The sequence below is a fragment of the Venturia canescens genome, chromosome 4 (assembly GCF_019457755.1).
Source record: "Venturia canescens isolate UGA chromosome 4, ASM1945775v1, whole genome shotgun sequence".
Classification (NCBI taxonomy): domain Eukaryota; kingdom Metazoa; phylum Arthropoda; class Insecta; order Hymenoptera; family Ichneumonidae; genus Venturia; species Venturia canescens.
The window spans coordinates 2,628,181-2,644,155 of record NC_057424.1 but is presented as its reverse complement, the minus strand read 5'-3'; positions in this window follow the sequence as shown (position 1 = coordinate 2,644,155).

Below are 15,975 nucleotides of genomic sequence, written 5' to 3'. Positions count from 1 at the left end.
ATCTGCGCCGAAAATCGCTGCGTCGGTCCGACTCGCGTTTAGCCGTTTCGTACCGCGTACACCCGGTTGCGTGCCATCATGCCGGAAGGGAACCGGGACGGTTCACCGAAATTCGGTGAGGGCCCGCAACGTACTTCTTCCCCTCCGCCCGCGAGCGCTGAGGGGGGCGAAAAAGGGACATTCGAGGTCGACCCGCGAGTACGTGACGCCCCGCCCGTCTGCGGCGCGGCTGGATATGACTCCGGTATGGGGCATACCTTGCCACCCGAGGACGGATCGAGCTTGTCCTATGCCTGGCCCGGGGACACCACCCGAATCACGGGCAGTTTCCAAGGGCCGGTCATGACGGCCATGGGAGCGAGTGGTGGACCGTTCGAACCTCCACGCGGGCCGGAACAACCCGGCCACCCGGAGGTCTGGTCGAGGTTACTCCACCAAGGTCCGAATCTCGGTCCCGGCCCGCTAAACCATCAACCGTGGACGGGACTTCCCACGAATACGCCGCCCACGCACCGATCGCTCTAGAGGCCCGAACCAGCCCGGAATCCACCCTGGCCACGATCCATGAACGGGTACCAGTGAACATTTTCAAGGCGGACGAGGACCTCCTCCCCATTATGCCACCCCAACGGTTAACGAACCCAGGTCAGTATATGAGCCACCTCCGCGTTTAACTACGGAGTATTCTCACTCGCGTGCACCGATCTCTCCATCCGCGGTATTACACCTGATGAGAAAATGGAACATCTCTTTCTCTGGGAAACGGGGGGAAGATGTCGACACTTTTCTCACGCGTATCTTGGAGGGCCGCGCACTCGTACCGGTGTCGGACACCGATTTAATCCGCTGCATTCCCTTCTTCCTAAATGGGGTCGCCCTTCAGTGGTTCCGAAACGACCACGATCGTTGGAATACCTGGGCGGAATTCGCGTCCGCTTGTCGTTTACGTTTCGGGGACCCCGACTACCAATATGCGCTTCGGGAAGAAATTATGCGTAGAACCCAAGGCTTAGACGAGCCGGTCGCGGACTATCTAACATGTCTTCGGGGATTATTTAATCGTCTCCAACCTCCCTGGAGCGAGTCAGAGCAGGTCCAGTACGCGCACCGTAATTTGATTCCGCGACTCCATATAGCCATCCACCGAGACGATCTGTTTGACTTCGATTCGTTCGAGCATATCGCCGTCCGGGTAGAGAAAAGTTTTGCCGTCTCGCGCACCTATCGCGCCCCACCAGCTCCGAACCAGTCTCTGTGTCCGGAACTGGCCTATCGCGGCTCTAAAACCTTCGCCAACAACCCCGGCCGCAAATTATTCGCGGCGGTAGAAACGTGGCCAGAGCTAGATGGCGGGAACGAAACGTCTGCCGAAGGGCCCTCCGAATCGAACGAGTCAAACGACTCTAACACGACCCCAGTACTCGAGAGCGTAAACGCCGCGCAACAAGCCCCGAATCCACCCCGAAGACGACGTAAGACAATATCCAACGCGACTAACGGAACCGCGCCGAAACTCAACGCTACCGCGGAACCCCTGCGTTCGTTAAACCCGTTCCTCGATGCGATGCCTTCTCCTGGCGGAAACAACCCTGCCCCGAGCAACGACGCAGTCCAACCGCGATCACCTAATTGCTGGAATTGCGGAAAACCCGGACACCGGTTTAATGCATGCGGAGAAGCTCGAATCGTATTTTGTTACCGTTGTGGGCGCCGAGGCCAAAAGTCAACCGAGTGCTCGTGTGCGGGAAACCGCTGAAGGCGGGTCCGGGACATATTTTAGTGGCACCCGCCGAAATCGTCAGTTTACCTCGCGAATTACCTGCCGCGTCTCGCGAGTTACCTTGTACCTTCTCGCATTCGGATGACGAGCCATCTCGCGAATTACCTGCCGCGTCTCGCGAGTTACCTTGTACCTTCTTGCACTCGGATGACGAGCTACCTCGCGAATTACTTTGTACCTCCTCGCACTCGGATGACGAGCCATCTCGCGAATTACCTGCCGCGTCTCGCGAGTTACCTTGTACCTTCTCGCATTCGGGTGGCGGGCCATCTCGCAAAGTACCTTGTACCTGCTCGCATTCGAGTGACGAGCTACCTCGCGAATTACCTCGTACCTCCTCGCGTTCGAATGACGCGCTACCTCGCGAATTACCTCGTACTTCCTCGTCTTCGAACAACACGCTACCTCGCGAACTACCGAGTACCTCCTCGCGTCCGAGCGACCCATTACCTCCCGAGTTACCTAATACCTCGTCACGCGACGCCGAAACTATTCGGTGCGGTACCGTCCAAACGGAAGAAAGCCCCACCGCGTTTTTCGTGACGTTCACTCTCCAAGCCCACCCGGTGAGAGCCCTGTTCGATTCCGGTTCAAGCCGCACGTTTTTCGGCCCCCTCGCGATCCAATGGGTCGACAACCTGGGCATCCCGAGAGAGCGCTGCCGCCCTCGCGGCGTAGAGATGGCTGGCGGTCAAAAAGCCATCGCGAGTGAGGTCGTCAACCCCGTCATTTACCTAGACGGTCGTCCCTTCCGTTTGACCGCGTACCTGTTACCTGTATTAGTGTTACCTTGTATCTTGGGCCTCGACTTCATGCGCGCGGCCCACTGGGTTGTCGACTTTGCGAGCGGAAAATGGTTCAGTTGGTTCGAACCCCAACGCGTACATTCCTTCGAAGCCCAGATGAACCCATCTACAGCCCATTACCTTTGCGGCGGGCTACAGATTCTCACACCCGACCAAGACACTATCCTAAAAACTCTCGTGAGCCAGGAGATACCGAAACCTCCCGAAAAACCAGGCTGCACTTCTCTGACAGAACATCACATTGACGTGGGAGGGCATACCGCGATCAAACAGCGTTACTACGCCGTCTCGCCAACCATCGAGAAGGCTATTCACGAGGCGGTTCGAGAGATGCTCGCGGACGAAATTATAGAACCGTCCGTCAGTGATTGGTCTAGCCCCATAGTCATGGTCAAAAAGCCTAACGGGAAGTTGCGATTCTGTCTTGACTTTCGAAAGGTCAACGAAGTGACTAAAAAGGACGCTTACCCGATACCGTTGATGAATAGCATTTTAGACCGGCTGCGGCAAGCAAATTATATTACCACCCTCGACCTTAGCCAGGCCTACTTTCAAATCCCGCTAGCGGAGAAAAGTCGCGAAATCACAGCTTTCACCGTCCCGGGAATGGGTTTGTTCCAATTTCGTCGCATGCCGTTTGGGTTAACCAACGCGCCGGCCACATTCCAACGGTTGCTCGATCGTCTTATCGGCCCCGAAATGCAACCCCACGTTTATGTCTACCTCGACGACATAATTATCGTAACTGCCACGTTCGAAGAACACCTTGAATGGCTACGCCGCGTGTTGACCAAAATTCGAAACGCGGGTTTAACCATCAACCCCGATAAAAGTGAGTTCTGTCGGTCGGAAGTGAAATACCTTGGCTTCCTAGTGAATCGCGACGGTCTACAAATCGACCCGGAGAAAGTCGCGCCCGTGGTCAATTATCCGGCGCCGCGAAATATCAAACAACTTCGTCGTTTTCTCGGCATGGCATCGTGGTATCGTCGATTCATCCCGGCTTTCGCGACGCTAGCCAACCCGCTCACTTCCCTGTTGAAGAAGACAGCCGTCTGGTCCTGGGAAGCCCCTCAGCGCGAAGCCTTCCGAGAGATTCGCGAGCGTCTATCTACCTCACCTACCTTAAGTTGCCCCGATTTTGAGTTACCTTTCGTTCTGCAAACCGACGCCAGTAGCGTAGGCCTGGGCGCCGTCTTAACACAGTCCGTCGACGGCGTGGAGCACGTAATCGCCTATACGAGTCGCGCGCTGATCGCCGCCGAAAGAAATTATACGACCACCGAGCAGGAATGCCTCGCCGTCATTTGGGCGGTACGGAAATTCCGCTGCTACCTGGAAGGTTATCATTTTACCGTGATAACCGACCACTCCAGCCTACGATGGTTGCATAATCTCAAAAATCCCTCCGGTCGTTTAGGACGCTGGGCCCTGGAGCTCCAGGAGTATAACTATCAGATTATTCATCGGAAAGGTGCGTTGCATCATGTGCCTGACGCCCTTTCACGCATCCCCGAGGATTCGTGTGCCCTGCTCCTACCCCCCCTCGAAAGTCAAGACCGGTGGTACAACCGCAAATTCCGCGCCGTCCGCCGAGCGCCGGACCAATATCCTGATTGGCGTTGCGAAGACGATCGTCTTTACCACCATCGTCCCCCACGATTTCCAGCCCTCGAGGTCGTTGACTTGGAGGCGTGGAAACTCGTATTACCGTTCGAACGTCGGCAACAAGCGTTGTTCAACTCCCACGATGGCCCGCAAGCCGGTCACTTGGGCGTTGAAAAGACCTTCCACCGTCTCAGCCTTCGGTATTACTGGCCGAATATGTTCCGCGATGTTGTCAAGTACGTTCGTAGGTGCGCCGTGTGCCAGCGGTGTAAGGTAGAGCAAGCCATCCCTGTCGGTCTTATGGGAAAACGAATTCTAGAGCAACCGTGGGATATAGTTGCCGGAGATGTCATGGGCCCCTTACCTACCAGTAAAAGTGGTTTTACCTACGTCCTCGTTCTCCAGGATTTGTTCACGAAATGGATCGAAATAGTCCCCCTCCGGAAAGCTACCGGTAAGAAAATCGCGGAGGCTGTCGAAAACGAAATCGCGTGTCGCTGGGGTCATCCTCGCATCTTCCTCACAGATAACGGAACCGAATTCGTCAACCGCGATATCCGAGCGCTAACCGAACGGCTGGGCGTCAGACACCAGACGATCGCCCCGTTTCACCCCCAGGCCAATCCCGTCGAACGGGTTAATAGAGTCGTCAAGAGTATGATAGTTTCATACCTCGGTCCGGACCATCGCGAGTGGGACGTACACTTACCTGCCCTCCGTTTCGCGTATAATACCGCTTATCATACGTCCATTCAGGCGAGCCCGACCTACTTGAATTACGGGCGCGAACCGAAACCTCCGCATTGTTTACTCCCGGAAGGGCCGGGGACCGAATCTCACACACCCCACTCCTGGGTCGAACGCATGAAACAATTGGAAAACGTGTGCCGGCTCGCCCGAATAGCGATTACCGAGGCTCAGGAACGACAAGCGCTTTATTACAATCGCAAACACCGCAACCGCGATTATCGGGTAGACGACTTAGTGTTAAAAAAGCAACATGTCTTGTCATCTGCGACTCAACACGTGGCCGCTAAACTAGCCACCAAATTCCATGGCCCCTTCATCATTCGGAGAAAAATTTCTTCGGTGGTCATGGAGCTGTCGAATTTGGAAGGGACCTGGAGTGGGAAAATTCACGTGCAGGACCTCAAGCCCTACGTGAATTGACCGAGCCAGTGTCTCAGTAACATTGACACACCCCAACCTTTTGCGTCCTCACTTCGCGTCCTTCTTCACACTCCCGGACCTACCTTTGTCGCCACCCTGCCCGCTTGTTTGCTCTGTGCTTAACTGTTCTTTCTGGTGTTCTTTACGTTCCACAGCTTCGCATGTCCCTCCGACGCGCCTTAGTACCTGTCGCCACTACCTAGCGTCGTTTACCTGTTACCTCACTCCCCGTACCTCGACATTACCTCCAACCAGCGCTTCGACATTACCTCCAACCGGCGCCCCGAACCACGGGACAACGTGGTCCTGCTACTCGCTCCAAGACGACTTTCGGTACGTAATACCCGAACTGGGAATGGGGACCCCCACTCCACCCACCCACTACAACATGGAAATTTCTTCCTCATCAGAAGAAGACGGGGAGGACTCATCTCTCTCGTTGCCCTTGGTGGATCTCGGCAGCGACACCGAAGAGGAGTTACTGCGTGACACGGACGAGCCACAACGACCATCCCGCAGCCGACCGTCGACGGCCGCTCCGCAGTCAACGGACCCATCACCAGCCCAACACCGTGATCGATCGCCTCGATCTCCCCGGAGGGTTCCGCGTGAGACCCGTTATTCGCCATCGCGAGACCCCTCCCCAGGGGATACTCGACGAAACAAGCGACCCACCGGGATGCCGACTCCTCCACGTCACGCCCGACCACCACCACCGCGCGTGCCCTCGCCGATGGCGATCCTCGAGGAGCTGTTGGAGGCTCTGGACCAACAGCCGCCGCTGGACGTAGACCCCAACCCGGTGTTCGACGCCGTCCGTCCTTATGCGCCTCTCCTAGCAGCCGGCGAGTTCGTACGTCCGGGCTTCCTAGACGCCCTCGTAGGCCTGATCCGAGGACTGACGCATCGCACAGACGGTTTCTGCCCGATCGCGGAGGGGCTACGATACCCCCGGTCGATGGGATCCTCCGCCACCATCCGGGAGTTCCCACCTACCCGAGAGGCCGCCTCCCAGACGCGCACGACAATTAAGCGCAACGCCGAAAGCCAAACCGGCGAGTCATCGACCCGCGACGCGGGTAATCAAACGAGCCCGCCCACCACGCGTGATGCAGAAAGCCAAACGGGGCCGGTCGACGATCTCCGGGAGGGTCTGGAACGTCTCCTCTCTACCCCCAGGGAGCCTGAGGGGAGGGCAACATCATCCGCCTCCGCTTCCAGTCAGCGCAGTAAGCCGACCACCCCAGCTCGAGTTCATCGAAGGCGACCGTCGGCACATCGGTGTCAGAGCGACCGGAGCCACGTACGACGAAGTTCCGAGCCCTACACCCGCACGCTGGATCAGCCAAAACCGGAGGGGCGAACGGGGCCCCATCGGACCCCGCTACCAACGCCCAAGGCACGCGCTCACGAACGTCGGCCAACCTTACCACTACCACCAGCTCGAGATACCGCCGTTGTTTTAACTGCGGGAGTACCTCCCACCGACGGCAGGCCTGTGTGCAACCACCCCGCCAGTTCTGCTTCCGGTGTGGGATCCTGGACGTCACGGTGCGAACCTGCCCGAAACACGGTGCCGAATACGAAAAGGAGGAACCGTGGAGGTGGAATCACCAACAAGAATAGCTGGACGAGTCCCTGTCTCCCGCGTATCGTCGGCCCGTCACCCGAACCTCCACCCAACCATTCTACATATTTTTTTTTCATTTCTTTCCTTTTCTCAAAGTTGTTCCGATAGTTTCTTTTCCAGTTCTTTGGCAGGCGGAGTCAGTTTTCTTTTTGTTTCCTTTTGTTTTGTTTTCCTAGCGACGTTATTATAGTCTTATAGACTGAGCCCTCGGGCTCTAATTAAGTTACCTTGTGATTTTGTTTTACCTTCTTTACTTGTGCGTTTCACGTCGTGAACCTGTTACCTGCCAAGAGTGCCATACCTTTATTTAAGTAAACCGGATTGAATTACCGGATGGTGTACGCCTTACGTTGAGAATGATTTATTAAAAATTTCGAAAACGATCGAGTTAGTGTTGTTATTGCATGTTACACCTTATGCATGTCAGTGTCTGTTCTCACGGAGCAGTTCCGCGATATTCGGAGTAGAGTTTGCTTCGAGTCAAGCTAAGTGGAGTTGAGATTTTAGTAGAGCCTCTGTGGACTTATTTTCCGTTTTGGTTCTTGGGGGCTCAGCCTTCTGCTGGAGTCCTAGAACGTATTGAGTTCCTTCCTTTTTTTTCTTTGTTGTATTGAACCAAATTAATGTGGAGATGGAGCACGCGTAAGGCGTGGAGGACTGGTAAAATCTGGGCTCCATGGAGAACGAGCCGAGGGAGCCAACTTTGTTTCAGATCGAACGCACTTGGCCCATTCGGGAAGCCGGGAGACACGTTCGTGCGAGTAGGCACCGAGAGAAGTCACCCGAAGGAAGCACAACATCGCCCACCACCCATCGCCGACATCGTCGAGTGTCACCCATCACCGAGACAAGCAAATTCTGGGGTGGAGGTTTGTGACGTGACATTTTGCCCCGCCACTCGTGCGAACCGTGTCGACCAGTGGACCGGGTTTGCGGCTCATTGTTTATCATTCTTTCATTACCTTGTCGCTCGCATTTTCTCACACTAGTACTTTACCTGCGTTTTACCTACAGTCCTCGCGACTGATTAGTTGTACCTACAGTCCTCGCGACTGATTAACTTTACCTACAGTCCTCGCGACTGATTAATCGTACCTCCAGCCCTCGCGGCTGATGAACTTTACCTGCGCATTACCTACGGTACTCGTTACCGGTTACCTTTTACCTACAGCCCTCGTGGCTGATTAATCGTACCTCCAGCCTTCGCGGCTGATGAACTTTACCTGCGCTTTACCGACGGCCCTTGCGGCTGGTTACGTGTTACCTGCGTTTACCTGAGACACTCAATTCGTGGGTGTCGAATAACGAATGTGAGGCGTGCGAATATGCGAAGCGACAGATCAGTTCTATTATTTTCATTATCCAGATTCTACCCGTCACTTGTATTATAACGTTTGAAATCATGGCCGACCCTTAAAAATTTACCAAATCTCGTATCTTATTATTTTGTTCTCGATTGTTTGCGGCGATCCACATTAATGTCTTTCTTGTACCTTTACGCGTCGTCACGGAGTTGAATAAATTGTGAATATTTTGCCAAATTACTATCTTGTGTCGATTATGTTATTTTGCGTTCCTGATTGCTACTTTTCCCCAAGGATGGGCCCTCTACCTTCTGTATCTTAGTTTGAGCTGAGTAGCCGGACCGTCCTCGGTCACTCGTGTCTCTCGCGCACTCTGAGTATCGTGATCTGTTGGCGTTACCATCGTAGAGAGTGAATAAAATTAAAGTCGAGTAATCGACGGTACTTCGTACCTGGCGCCCAATTCACTCTCGTGGCCGGAGAGTCGTGCGAGCAGACGAGACGGGTGAGCCGAGAAGGGACCAATCGTACCCTCGCGGGGAAAATTGCGTTACAGGATATGTTTCTCCATGGTTTTCGTGGTCTAGGTATGTTTCTCCATGGTTTTCGTGGTCTAGGTATGTTTCTTTATGGTTTTCGCAGTCGAGGTCGACGGCTCTACAGTTTTCAATGACCAAGTATGAAGGACCACGAAAACCATGTTCCTTCATGGTTTTCGTGGTCCAGGTATATTCCTCTATGTTTTTCGTCGTCCAGGTATATTCCTCCATGGTTTTCGATGTATGGATATGTTTCTCCATGGTTTTCGTGGTCTAGGTACATTGCTCCATGGTTTTCGTGGTCTAGGATAATTCCTCCATGGGTTTTGATGTCTAGATATATTCGTTCATGGTTTTCGATGTCTGGATATGTTCCTACATGGTTTTCGTGGTCCAGGTATATTCCTCCATGGTTTTCGATGTATGGATATGTTTTTCTATGGTTTTCGTGGTCTACGTAGATTCTTCCACGGTTTTCGTGGTCTAGGTATGTTTCTTCATGGTTTTCGCAGTCGAGGTCGACGGTTCCACAGTTTTCAATGACCAAGTATGAAGGACCACGAAAACCATGTTTCTTCATGGTTTTCGTGGTCCAGGTATATTCCTCCATGTTTTTCGTCGTCCAGGTATATTCCTCCATGGTTTTCAATGTCTAGGCATGTTTCATCATGGTTTTCGTGGTTCAGGTATATTCCTCCATGTTTTTCGATGTCTGGGTATGTTTCTTCATGGTTTCGTGGTCTAAGTTGACATATATGTCTATAGACATTTTAAATGTCTACGTATGTTCCTTCATGGTTTTCGTGGTCCAGGTATATTCCGTCATGGCTTTTGATGCTAGGTCAACAATTCCATAGTTTTCAATGTTTGGTTATGGTTCTCCATGGTTTTCATGGTCTAGGTCGACGGTTTCATTGTTTTCGATGTCTACGTCGACAGCTCCATGGTTTTCGATGGCTAGGTATATTTCTCCATGGCTTTCGTCTCCCTGGTATGTTTGTTCATGCTTTTCGAGGTCTAGATCAACGGCTCCGTAGTTTTCAATGTCCAGGTATGTTTTTCCATTGTTTTCGTGGACTAGGTTGACGACTTCATAGTTTTCACTATCCCGGTCGATAGCTCCATAGTTTCCGATGTTAAGGTGAATTTGTCCATGGTTCCCGATATGAAAGTCAATGGCTCCATAGTTTCCGATAGTGTGGTGAGTTTTTCTAAGGTTTTCGATATCTAGGTCGTCGGCTCTATAGTTTTCGATGTCTAGTTTGGCGACTATAGGGTTTTCGATGTCTAGGTGGATGCCTTCGTATTTTTCAATATATATTCGACAATTTTATATTTCTCGATATTTACGTAAACGGTGCAATGGTTTACGATATATTTCCTCATAGTTATCGATATCTAGATCTGCGATTTAATAGTTTGCATTGACGAGGCAGGTTCAGACGTTACAGAAGACCATGAAAAAATATCACTGGACACCAATAACCATAAAGCTGTGGTCTTAGACATTGAATACCATGGAAACATCTCCTTGGACATTGCAAACCATTGACAGTATCCATGTCAACATGGAATCCATGAATGAAAAGAAGATAGTTTCAAAAATCATTTTTCCAAGTAAACAAGTGGAGCTTTTCAAAAAAAGGAATAGAAAATGAAGATATCATTTCCAATCTTTCATTGGAAAATTCGATTTGCTGAATGGATAATCAAAATCGTCACCATTATTGCTTGTAAAAGGTTTCAACTCACATGAACATAACCGCACAGTTTTCGTCCGTCTACATAGAAAAATTGGCTGTGTCGATTGCTTTTGGCACATAGAAAAAAGCACTCAACTTGAAACAAATCGTTTTAAAAATTTTGGTCGAAGACGAGGAATGTATTTTTTTTCTTAAGTAAATATTGTCACGCCTCTAAAAAATAAGCTAAATTAGAAAAAAAAATAATTGACAAAGTAAAAAAAGAACGCCAATTATTAAAAGGTCGCGACCGTAGTTTCCAATAATTTTCTATATTTGCATTATCAATAAAAAACTTTAAAATATAAAAAAAAAATGAGATCGTTTTCTGATGTTGACAAATATAGTGAATGAAATACGATTCCTATATAGTTGTCACGTCTCGCAAAAAGAAGTGAAATCAGTAAATATTAAAACTTCAAAAAGTAAAAAAGGCACGCCAAGTATTAAAAGGTCGTGACCGTCGTTTTAAATGATTTTCTATTGTCGCATTGTCAATAAATAAATTTAAAAAAATGTTTAACTGTGAAAAAATATGAGATCTATTGTAACATATACAGTGAATGAATTACGTTTTCTGTAGGAATTCTGAATTTTGGAAATAAAAAAAAATGAGATCATTTTCTAACGTAGCTGTAATTTTTTGAAGGGATATTTCCTGGTTTGTGAAGGATGGAATCGTGGATAGTTGTATGGCCGGGTGAAAGAAAAAAGAATGAAGGCGAAGCTGTAGATTTCCGTGTAAAAATTAGTCAAAAATATCACAGTTTTATTCAGATCGAAGAGTTCACAATCGAAGTATCTCGAAGAATCCACAGGTGGCCAATATGGCGGAGAGGTGTTCGAAGAGAGCCGTTACGAATTCGATTCCGATAGTGAAGGAGAACTTTAGATAATGCCGGAACACGATCGAAGTGAACGTTTTAATTCCACGGGCGTAAATCGCGAGACTAAAACGCGCACTTAGAAAACGTAACCAAAAGAAGAAGAAAACTGTTGGAAGAGTGAAAATGAGACCAAAAGTAGAAACACGTGGTGTCTTGCACAACGTTCCGAACAGAAGAGGAGAGAAGAAGACGCCGGTCATAACCGGCACGGCGAGCACGAGGGAGGGGAGCGCGCGCAGAGGTGCACAGCACCGCCGAGCTCAAGCAAGAGACCGACCGTCGACTGAGGGCCTCCCACGAGAGAACGGCGAACTATGCCCTTTTCTGAACAGTAGCCAAGTACAGTGAATGAATTAAGGTTCTTGTGGAATTCATTCGTGTACACTTTTAGCCCTAATCCCTCACTTATTCAGAAAAATTGTCCAGCAAACGTCACAGAGCAATAAAGGTTTCTCGAATGATTCTGCAATTATTAAGAGATTATCATCTGTTTTTATGCTAGCTCGGGTTATAAACTTAAAACAGTTTACGCGTATAAGTGCATGCATTGTATCTATACGATGAACTGCACAAATTCATTTTCAACATTACACACAAGCTTGGCGTGCATGGTTTTCAATCGGAAGCTCGGCGAAGGAATGCCTCATCCGTCCATATATTTGAAGAAAACTTGATGATCCTCTCATGTAATTGTTTTTTAATTTGCCATCCCTTTTCCATCCAACTATTTTATTGAGTAGTTCGACGTGAGATCCCGCGCTGTGTACACAAAGAAAAATATCTATTCTTGACTAGTTTGACTGACAAATTCATTACTCCAAATGTTTCGTATTCAACGCGTTTCCATTTCTCAAATCAATGTTTACACAGCTTACTTCTTTGTTCATCCATTTCAATACTTGTGTAATTCATCCAATCATCTGCCCATTTGGTAAAAAAAAGAGTGTACGGACAAACGAGTGAAAGTGACGCGTGGATAAATTAAAATGCGTATGGGCATGGAAGAATGGCCGTATCTATCCGTACAAGATAAAGGCATATAAAGGGATTGATTGATTTCATTTCTTTATCCGTTCGTTTAATTGTTCAATTTTATCCACAAATTTCACCCATCTGTATTGTTTACCAAATCATTATATAACAGGGCCCCTCTTATTTTATTGGGGGATCGGTTTTTTTCACACTCGTTCATACAATTCTAATTAATTATTGTTTTCATTGTAAATTTGAACAATTGTCTCTTCCCGTGCTTCCGATACGTATACGTCGAACTCGTGATGTGTCAGTAACTTCTGCATAATCTTGAGCCCGTGCAAAGTTTTTTCTCAGCAAATACGCCACCGAGAATGCTGATTTTGGGCTCATTCGACAGAGAACTTCTTAATTAGCTTAAAGTTCAATTTTCAAAGCCGTACATAACTCATGAGCTTCGCTATTAAAGAAAATCACATGCCAATTTTACCCCCACCACCGCGAATCGTTTTATTCAGAGAAAGTATAGTCTCGGCGAGAGCCTCGGGCCAGCAGACGACAGGGCTGTCAATGTACTTGTCCCGAGACTCTATCGAGTCTCTTGATACAGAGAGAACACGTGGTGTCGCGAGTGGTTCGATATGTACTGGCACGTAGGCCAACCGTCACATACCACGACAGTATTCTTACGAATACAGTCGGAAACGCACGAGCAGTACAGTCTCGCTCACAACTTTCTCGCACACATCATTCAGTGCACTCAGATAAGGAAAATGCTTGATCACTCATTCTCAACACTACCACCGATTAAGCGTTTTAAGTTTAACTTATCGCACAGACTTCGAAAACGATCTCTTGGCAATGCTTTCGTGAATAGATCTGCCAGTTGATTTTCCGATGGTATATATTTGACAACCACTTCTCCATTTTCTACTTTTTCTCTGACGAAGTGATAATGAATATCTATATGTTTCGTTCTTTTGTGGAAAACCGGATTCTTGACTAATTGAATCGCGCTTTGGGTGTCTACAAAAAGAATACTTTCCTTTTCGGAAGAGTATTTAAAATCGGCTAATAATTTTCTCAGCCAGATTAGTTCACGGGTACCAGCTGACGCCACAACATATTCAGCTTCTGTGGTACTTAGGGTAACCAACTTTTGTCTATGCGAAGACCACGTTATTGCACCCCCTCCAAAACTGAAAATATACCCCGTTGTTGATCGTCTGTTCTCAACGTCACCTGCGTAATCGGAGTCGAAGAAACCTACTAGCTCAGGCTTGCTACCATCGTTTTTATATTCGATGCCGTAGTCTTCTGTACCAATTAAGTACGCAAAAATTCTTTTGACTGCTCGCCAATGACTATCATTATGATTATTTAAGAATTTGCTCACTTCGTTTACCGCGTATGAAATATCAGGTCTCGTAACTGACGCTAAGAAAACGAGCGAGCCAACAGCCTCTCGATAAGGAACTTCTTTTGACTTTTCATCACCTTCTTCAATCGGATGAAGAATTGCATGCGGATCCGATGGCACACTCACCGGTTTCGCATTTGCCATATTGAATCTTTCAATTATTTCCTTAACATACTCTCTTTGGTGGATTACCAGGGATTTTTCTTCGCGTTTTCTCGAGATTTGAACTCCAACAAATGTATTTGATTCACCCTTTGTGATTCGAAAATTTTCTTCCAATCTTTTTACAATAAACTTTATTGCTTCTATTGATTTTGACGCTATTAATCCATCATCAACAAATAACGCTAGATAGACTAATTCATTTTTAAACTTTCCTACGAATACACACTTGTCTGCCTCACCTTCAGCAAACTCGAACTCACTTAAAAAATTTTTGAATCGTTGATTCCAGCACCTTGGTGCTTGCTTGAGCCCGTAGAGTGATTTTTCCAGCTTGCACATTGCCTTGTTGATTCCTCTGCTTCCGTCGATGCTGAGTCCTTCCGGAATCTCCATAAAAATTGTTTCTCGCAATTTTCCGTACAGGAAGGCAGTTTCTACGTCGAATTGCATCATTTCCATGTCTTCAGATGCCACTAATGCCAGAAATACGCGTAGAGAGTCGTAGCGTATCACCGGAGAGAACGTCTCGGTGAAATCAATTCCTTCTCGTTGTTTAAAACCTCTGGCACACAGCCTGGCTTTAAACTTGTACGTATTTTCTTTTGTGTCTCTTTTGATTCGAAACACCCATCGAGAGTCGATTGCTGACATTTCTTTTGTTTTCTCCACAATTGACCACGTGTGATTTCTTTCGTGGGCGAGTAGTTCGTCTCGAATGGCGCTTGCCCACTGCGCGGCTTGAGCACCATTGATTGCTTCATCGAACGAGTTTGGTGTATGATATTCGGCTATGTCTGCTGCGAACCTTCTCGGCAGTCGCAGACTCGCTCGATCTCTTAGGACTCGTGGCGTGTTTTCTTCTGCCCTTCGTCCTTCCTCATATTCTTCTTCACCCTGCGCGTCCTCAAACACGTCTCCCTGAGCATTTTCTTCACGCGGTTGAGGTTCAAGATCTTGTTTTTCAGTAGGTTGACGAATTAACACATCGTCATCATCTACATCTTGTCCTATTTCGTTTTGATTCACTGTGCCGATTTTTTCTTTAAATACGACATCTCGAACTTCACTCACTTTGTTTTTGAACGAATCGTACACCCGGTAGTTCGCTGAATTGTCTTTGTATCCCACAAAAATCATTTTTCGCGCGCGTGCATCGAACTTTTTCGTAAATTGCTTAGGAATGGGAACAAAACATTCTGAGCCGAAAATTCGCATATGACTAAGATCAGGCACTTTTCCGGTCCACATTTCGTACGGAGTTTTTCCACCGGTTTGCCACACGGTTCTGTTTAACGCGTACACCGCACAATTTAGTGCCTCAGCCCACAATTTTGTCTGTAGTTCTTTCGCCAAAAGCATTGTCCTCGCGCTTTCCACCACTGTACGATTGTCTCGTTCAATTTTGCCATTTTGTTCAGGAGAGTACAGTGCGGTTGTCTCGTGATTTATCCCGCGCGACACGAGGTACGTTTTAAGTTCTTTATTGCAAAACTCTCGACCATTATCGGATCGAAGAGTTTTCATTGTTCTTCCGAACTTATTTGACAGCATTTTGTCGAACATTTTGAACTTCAAAGTCACTTCCGATTTCTCTCTCAGAAAATACACACTGTGGAAGCCACTCGCGTCATCTTTCAACAGAAAGAAATAACGCGATTTTCCAATTGACTCCACGGACATGGGACCGCACAAGTCCACATGTACCATTTCACCGGCACTTGTTTTAGGTTTCGAGACGACTTTGTTGAACGGAAGTCTATGCGTCTTGCCAAGTTTGCAAGGTTCGCAGAATAGTTCATCATCACTATTCACTTTCACTCCTTTCACAAGACCTGCTTTCACTATCTCGGCGATAGCCCTTTTTCCGACATGGCCGAGTCGCTCGTGCCAGACTGCCAGACTTGAAGTCGAAACATTCGCTTCCTGGGAGTTTTTGTCACTTCCAATGGTTT